Consider the following 8,513-nt stretch of genomic DNA (forward strand, 5'->3'; position numbering starts at 1 on the left):
TGGGCCCCATCCAAACATCGTTGATAAGTGCTGATCAATGCTGGCTGTCTGGCAGGCTCCATCATCGGTGGGCCATGGCATTAAGGTTACATGATGGGGACATCATGCGCACTCACGCCGTCCTCCCTACGCACTTACGTACGTAGAAGGAGGACCCTACCATCGATCTGGCTCGATGATGACGTCCAGGGAGGGCCTCCTAGCTAGAAGTCAAGTTTTAGTTTAGAAAAGTGGCCCGATAGTCGAGAAAAGCCTACCATGGGATCTCATGATCGTGGTCCACTCGTCGGATTGGTTTTATATTTTAGGTTTTGCTTATTGTTATTATTTAGAACATCATGAACGCTTTAGATTTTCTTGTTTGGTTTTTATTTTAGTTTACTTCATCGCCAAGTAATAGGTGTCGCACATGGTGCGAGTTTTTGGGTACATGGTTCTCCCTATAAATAGGTACCTCTTGTAGTTCTTTTCATTCATTGAAGTTAATAAAAAATTTCTGTTTTATTTTTCTGCTCTCTTCATGAGTTGTGGAAGAATTTAAAAGTAGGTGCGAAACCTTTCCTTTTTAAAGGGCTAACTATCGTGGTGTGAAGCCACATCGATCCCAATTCACCCCCATCTTCCATCATCTTTTTTTCCATCTTCCCCCATCATCCATACTTCGAATTTGTCCTTTTGTTGCATTAGATTTCTTCATTACAGCAGGTTTCCAGATTTCGGCTCGCAGACGAGCTGATACTTTGGCGGAGCACCACACATAAACCATATATCAGATCGAGCTGAGATTTGGAGGTTTTGAAGTTCATCCCTGGCCGACCAGGACCAAGGTGGCTTTTTTCTGAATAGTGGGCTCCACACACGTGCGGTCGGGATCACACGTATGTCCGTTTGAGCCATTGTTGCTGTCCATACGCGGGATCATCTTTTGGCTCAGGTTTTTATTCTCTTTTATCATCTCATAGCCGTTTTTCATGAATCCTAACCCTAGATTACATGATCCCTAATTGATTCGTCCCTTTTTATCACCTTAGGGTTCATTGAATTGAAATTAGGGAATCCATTGGATTAGAGACTGATTTTTATGCATGAGTAGTTCATTTTATTTTCCTTTGACATCGTTTGATTTATAATTTTTATTGGTCAAGTCTTAGCCTGTGTTTGCTTGGACCCGCATAGATTCTCCTTTTTAATTGAATATTTGGATTTTTATGTGGGACGTGGAATTTGTGTGATTGTTTCTGAATTGGTAGGATCTAAGCCTGAAATCTTGCATATCATATTTAATTTTCCATGTCCTGTATCAAATTTGGTATCAGAGCCTAGGGTTTTTGTAGGGAAATTCATTATATGTTTAGGGTTTGGGTTGTTTATGTCCATTATGCATCAATTCTCATCATATATGGCTGTTTAGAGGTCCATAAACCCTGAAATAAGCCGCTGAAATTTTCTGTTATCCCCTTATTTGAATTATTTTAGAAATTAATTTAGTTTTCTATTTCTAGGTTTAGAAACTTTCCTTTTATATTTTTTTTATAAACTAATTTTTTAGAAACTTTCTTAATCTGTTTTTAGAAACTAATTTCCTTTCCTTTTTCTTTTTTAGAAACTAATTACTTTCCTTTTTTTTTTTTTAGAAACTAACTTACTTTCTATTTTTAACAACTTTCCTTTTTTCTTTTTATTTAGAAACTAGGTTGTTGTTTTTTTTTTTAGAAACTTTTCTAATTTGTTTTTTTTTTAGAAGCTTTCCTAATTTGTTTCTTTAGAAACTTTCTTTTTTCGTTTTTTAGAAACTAGGTCAATTCTTTAAAAAAAAAAAAAAAATCTCTTATATTTTGATAACTATATTGCTGAATTTTGGTTGACACCCTACACTAAACATGAAACAATTGCAAGAGTCACTAAACAAGTTGTCTAAGAAGTTAGAGTTTATGATTAAGCACTTGGAAATGGACCAATGCTTTGAGCAGCTTGATGAACGCATTGCCCGACTAAAGACCATCGTCGGGACAAATCCCACCATTGGGGTAGATGTCCAATCTTAGACAAGTGGCCTGAAGGATAGACCAATGAATGGAGTTGGCCAAAGAATCAGTTATGGGCGTGCACCTATGTATCCACTCCATGAGGGACATCAAGACCACTATTTTGAGGGGTACAACATGTGCAGCCTTGTGACTGGAGAGAGTGCACTAGATGTTAGTGTATAGTTACCCACTGAGGTCATTCCGGTAGTGGATGAGTTTCGTGATGTTTGTCCTAATGATCTACTGGATGAGTCCCCTATGAGGGATATAGAGCACACCACAACATGGGACACCGTAATACCTACAACCGAGTTTACGTTGAATAATTTTGTCAATAGGTCCACAGGTCTAAGTCCTCGTGAAGTCGTTATTGATTATAAACTTAGGAAACTTATTGATCTTGTCCCTATGTCACTGTCCCATAGGCCGTTAGAGTTTGCAGAGTCTTTTACGCATCACATTCATTCATGGCATCAAGAAATCAGACAGAAGATCATGACTAATAATGAACATTGTACATTTTCTACAGACCAGTATAAAGGTTTCAAAGGATTCAATATTGGGGATTCTGTGATGGTCTGCATCAGGCCCGAGCAGTAGCCTTCGAGGGCCGTTCGTAAGTTACAGGCGTGTAGCGCTGGACTCATCAAAATTATAAAACGAAATGGTCTCAATGTATATGAGGTAGACCTTCCACCTTCCATGGGAATTAGTTTCACATCTGATGTGGAGGATTTAGTTACTTTTCAGGGGACCACTGATACTTTGTCCGACCCTTCGCCCACTCATCCTGATTCCCCATATTTATCCCTTGAATCATGGCCCCTTCTCAACCCATTTTTCCACCCTCCACCTCCCATATTTACTTTTCTTAACCTTTCTTCCCAGCCTCTACCTCCCATACCTACCATTCTCGACCCATTTTTCCAGTCTCTACGTCTCATACCTACCCGTCCCGACCCATTTTTTCAGCCTCTACCTCCCATATCTACCCTTCCCAACCCATTTTTCCAGCCTCTACGTTCCATACCTACCCATCCCGACCCATGTTCCCAGCCTCTACCTCCCATACCTACCTGTCCCGACCCATCTTCCCAGCCTCTACCTCTCATACCTATCCCTCCCGACTCATTTTTTCAGCCTCTATCTCCCATACCTAACCTTCACACACCTAAAAAGGAAATAAAGGATATCCTGAACCATCAGATAGTTTCAACGTCGGATAGCGGGTTTCAGAAGTACGTGGTTAAATGGAAGTTGCGCCCAGCTTCAAACAGCATGTGGCTCACTGAGGAGGAGCTTCAGAGACTTGATCCTGACATCCTGGAGCGGTTCAGGAGTTTTATTTCGCCAGTGGCGAAATCTTTGCAGCCGGGGAGAATTGATGGGGACATCACGCGCACACGCGCACTCACGCCGCCCCCCTACACACGTACGTACGTAGAAGGAGGACCCCACCATTGATCTGGCTCGATGACGACGTCCAGGGAGGGCCTCTTAGCCAGAGGTCAAGTTTTGGTTCAGAAAAGTGGCCCGATAGTCAAGAAAAGCCCACCATGGGATCTCATGATCCTGGCCCACTCGTCGGATTGATTTTATATTTTAGGTTTTGCTTATTGTTATTATTTAGAACATCGTGAACGCTTTAGATTTTCTTGTTTGGTTTTTATTTTAGTTTACTTCATCGCCAAATAATAGGTGTCGCACATGGTGCGAGTTTTTGGGTATATGGTTTTCCCTATAAATAGGCACCCCTTGTAGTTCTTTTCATTTATTGAAGTTAATAAAAAATTCCTGCTTTATTTTTCTGCTCTCTTCGTGAGTTGTGGAAGAATTCAAAAGTGGGTGCGAAACCCTCCATTTTCGAAGGGCTAACTACCGTGGTGCGAAGCTACATCGATCCCAATTTACCCCCATCTTCCATCATCTTTTTTTTCATCTTCCCCCACCATTCGTACTTTGAATTTGTCATTTTATTGCATTAGATTTCTTTATTACAGTAGGTTTCCAGATTTCGGCCCGCAGATGAGCTGAAACTTCAGCGGAGCATCACGCACAAACCGTACATCGGATCGAGCCGAGATTTGGGGGTTTTGGAGTCCATCCCTGGCCGACCAGGGCCAAGGTGACCTTTTTCTGAATAGTGGGCCCCACACACATGCGGCCAAGATCACACGCACGTCCGTCTGGGCCATTGTTGCTGTCCACACGCGGGATCATCTTTTGGCTCGGGTTTTTATCCTATTTTATCCTCTCATAGCCGTTTTTCATGAATCTTAACCCTAGATTATATGATCCCTAATTGATTCGTCCCTTTTTATCACATTAGGGTTCCTTAAATTGAATTTAAGGAATTCCTTGGATTAGAGACTGATTTTTATGCATGAGTAGTCGATTTTATTTTCCTTTGACATCGTTTGGTTTATAATTTTTATTGGTTCAGTCCTAACCTGTGTCTGCTTGGACCCGCATAGATTCCCTTTTTTAATTGAATGTTTGAATTTTCATGTGGGACGTGGAATTTATGTGATTGTTTCTGAATTCGTAGGATCTAAGTCTGAAATCTTGCATATCATATTTAATTTTCCATGTCTTGCATCGTTACATTTATTAGATGATTTGATTATAACAGCCCAAGTATATATTATTTTCTCTAAATTGAAAGATAGGATGGTACAACAGATGCGCTTTTCTGGTCCGTGGGATGGTCCGTGGGATAGATTGAATTGTTTTTGCCTTCTCCTGCAGGAAGTAAAGGTTGTGCGGCCCACTTGAGTTTTGGATCTGCCTTGTTTTTGAGCTGGTGAAGCTGATGGGTGGACCCTGTGGGTCCCGAAGAGCTTCCTACTATAGGGTTTGGACCCCACCCATCACATTGCTGGGGCCGGGTCTGCTGAAAACAAAAGCCATGATTAAAGGACCTCAAACGGGCCCCACCATCCCAAAGCGTCCACGTCCGTACCGTAACCTAGGAGTCAGATTTCAAGCTCGGGCACTGCAGCCCATTAAATTATCCGGGTTAGTCAGTTCGGGCCTACTTGTCGAGACCCGAGTGCGTCGGCCATTGATCAGGTGGGGCCCACCATGAAGATTTCCTAGCCTGAAAGTTAATCTGGTCTGCTTATCAAGTGGGCTACACGCGTGCCAAAAAAATGGATGTGTAGAAAAACATGATCCATGCGCGCGTGGCCACCCCGAATAATAGATCGGACCTTTTAAAAAAAATCAAAATAAAATCTGGGCCTGTTATTTCATGGTGGGCCATTTGCATTTAAATGCAAAGCCCGGATCTTGCACACGTGCCACGAATGCATACCGTGAGGTTGGCAGGTGTACCGAATTAGCTATTCTGTACCTTAGCCATTAAACAAATGGTGGGGCCCACGGGCCATGTAATGCATGCCATGGTATGGTTAACCCTCCTCTTGCCACGTGAGTCACGTGCCTCTAACTACCAACAAAATTCCATTTTGAGGAATCCCAAGTGTATTCTCTCGCATGAGATATGCCAGGGACTTCGCACCACGAATAGCAACGAATAGTATATGAATACGATTTGGTCCGTTCATCAGATTCTGCATATCGTGGAAATTCCATCTACCAACTATCAGGCCGTTCATCATGCATTTAATATAGATCAACGGTTATACTTTATCCAACGGTCCATTTTCTTATATAAGTACGAATTATATGAAAGTGAACTGACGGTATAATTTTTGTACTACAACGTGCTTATAGGGAGCCCCGCTTGATGAATTTCTTAGATCATACACGTGTTTATATTGACACGTGCGCCGCAAAGACGTTCTCCATTGCACGCGAGCGAGTACACTCGCAATTCTCGTTACCTGAGTATTTACTGATCCTCGACTGCAATATACTCGGGTTTTTAGTCCTTATAGGTGGGGCCCATCGATAAGGAATTCTACACCATTTATCTCTTATGTAACACCTTGTATGAATTGTTCCCCCAAAGATCTCAGAGGTTAAAAGATAGTATCCATCAATCTTGGTCCCTTTACCGTTGCTGTATTCTCATTTTCATCCGTCCATTTATTCCAACTTTTGAATGGCTATGATCGTTCTATCCACGATGCTTTAACTCTATACTGGACGCGGATTTCTCGCAGGGAGTTCATGCGCTGGGATGCTAGGTGGGGCTACAGTGATATTTTTAAGAAATCCACACCGTCCATACGTTGTGTGAGCTCATTCGAGGACATGCGGCAAAAAATGAGGTGGATCAGAAACTCAAGTGGTCCGGACGAGAGGGAATACCGGGGAAAGAGTTTCCTACGGTTGAAACCTTCCTGGAATCTACGTTGATATTTATATGCCATCTAAATCGTTTATAAGCTAATTTCCAATGGGATGAAATGAAAACACCGAAAACTTCCCCTGATATGAAACTTTATCGCCATACAAATGTTTCTAACGGTGATCACTGATTCTACACTGTTTCCTGTAGTCTGGCCTAATGGAGACTTGGGTACACCTTCTTTTTGGTCTAATGCTCTAAAATGAACTCACACAACGCATGGACGGTGTGGATTTCTCACAAACATCATTGTGCCCCACTTAGCATCCTACAAGAAGTTTATGGAAAAGGCTTTGGCAGGAAATCGCATCCTTCATACTCCATCTAGTTTCTTTCCTACCAAACCAACGGTCTCGATTACAGAAAAACCCAATCCCACTTAAAAGAGAGTTTTTATATATATCACTCTCATTTTTGTTATATGCCAAAAACTCATTTACTTTTACTAAACCCTCGTTTTTTTTATATATACGACCATAAAAGACCCTAGTGATAACTTTCATTGGAATTATTTATAATACGAATAATTGACTATTAAAATTAGTCATTGGTTACTTAAAATAATACTTTTATCCTTGAATTTTAAAAAAATAAGAGAAATATTCATCTTTGATAAGATTTAAATAATTTATTATAGGGTCACCCATTAAATGGTAAATTTCTATAATAATTGATCTAAACCATTCAATCATTGAATTAGATCATTCAAATGCTTATCTATTTGTGTTTACATAAGGATAAAATGAAAATTTCCCTTATTTTAACAAATCTAGAGGGAAAGCATCCACGAGTTCCCTTTAACCCAATGCAAGTTGTGTACTTTTTGTCTAGTGCACGGCTAGAGATGTATATTCCCGGTAGTCACTCTAATGCATATCTTTTATACATATCATCTATCCATTTTGACAAATAATTTTAAGGCATGGCAAAAAAGAAATGTAGATTAAAGGCTCATGCACAACATCACAAGAAGTATTAAAGATTGAAAGCCAATTGTTGGTTACTTCTTGAAGGTTATAGTAGTTTTTGCATCAAGGTGATATTTGTGTTATCCCTTAATCTATGTACAAATGACCTTATGAGCAAGTTAGATGGAAGATAAGCATCATGGTAAGTCCTGAGCAAGTTAGATGGAAGATAAGCATCAAAGTCTTAGGAAGTTTTCAACCCTAGGAGTTTATTTTTTCATTGCTTCCTTTAGCATGGTCTGCTTCTCCCTTTCATCTGCCTTCTTTCTGAGTTTGTACCCTAAATTGATATATCAAATTATATGGACAGCATGGATATATATATATATATATATATATATATATATATCATGATGGACCCCACTAACGGACCCCACAAACAAGAATGTTGGTCTCTAGGTAGGTCATGATCAGGGTAATACCCAATCTCCATCCCATTTGAGTCCTTACTCTTACTCCGATGGTGGACTCTTAGGGACCGTTTGGCCGGGTGGATTGGAAGGGATTGAATGGTATTAAGGTGGATGGCATGGATTCCTAGGTAATGATGGTGTTGTCAGTGGGTTGTCTTGAGATCCATGGGATTGCTATATCCGTTTGGCACGACCGGCCAATCCCAGGATTAAACCTTCCCATCCCTTCAATCCCTCGAACCAAACATATCCCAGACAAATTTGAAAGGATTAGGGTGGATTGGATGAGATTTAAAGGTAATGATGGTGTTGTCAGTGGATTGTCTTAAGATCCATGGGATTTGGATTAGATTGCTGACTCTGTTTGGCACCCGAGGCCAATCCGGGGATTTAATTTCTAATCCCTTCCAATACCATCCAATCCCTTCCAATCCGACCGGCCAAACGGGCGATTAGGAGTTTCAACACTTGGTCAAGGGTTTGAGTATCCATAGGTGGTGAAATTCCACTACGGCGTGAGTGTGTGGGGGCATGTGTGCGTGTGTAAAAAAGAAAAAAGAAAAAATCTCCATCTCATTTGACCATCGACTAAAGTTTGGGAGAGAGATTTTATGACTATATATGTAAAAGGTAAGGATTTATTTGATAATATTAAAAAGGGAGGGGTTTATTTGAAATATAGCAAAAGGGAAGCGGTACATGTCAAGCCCTCTACCGAAAACACGAGTATGTATCCTGTACATGGACTCCGGTCGAGTACGCTATATAAGTCTCTCTCAACAACCCC

This window comes from Magnolia sinica, chromosome 9 (assembly GCF_029962835.1).
Source record: "Magnolia sinica isolate HGM2019 chromosome 9, MsV1, whole genome shotgun sequence".
Taxonomy (NCBI): Eukaryota; Viridiplantae; Streptophyta; class Magnoliopsida; order Magnoliales; family Magnoliaceae; genus Magnolia; species Magnolia sinica.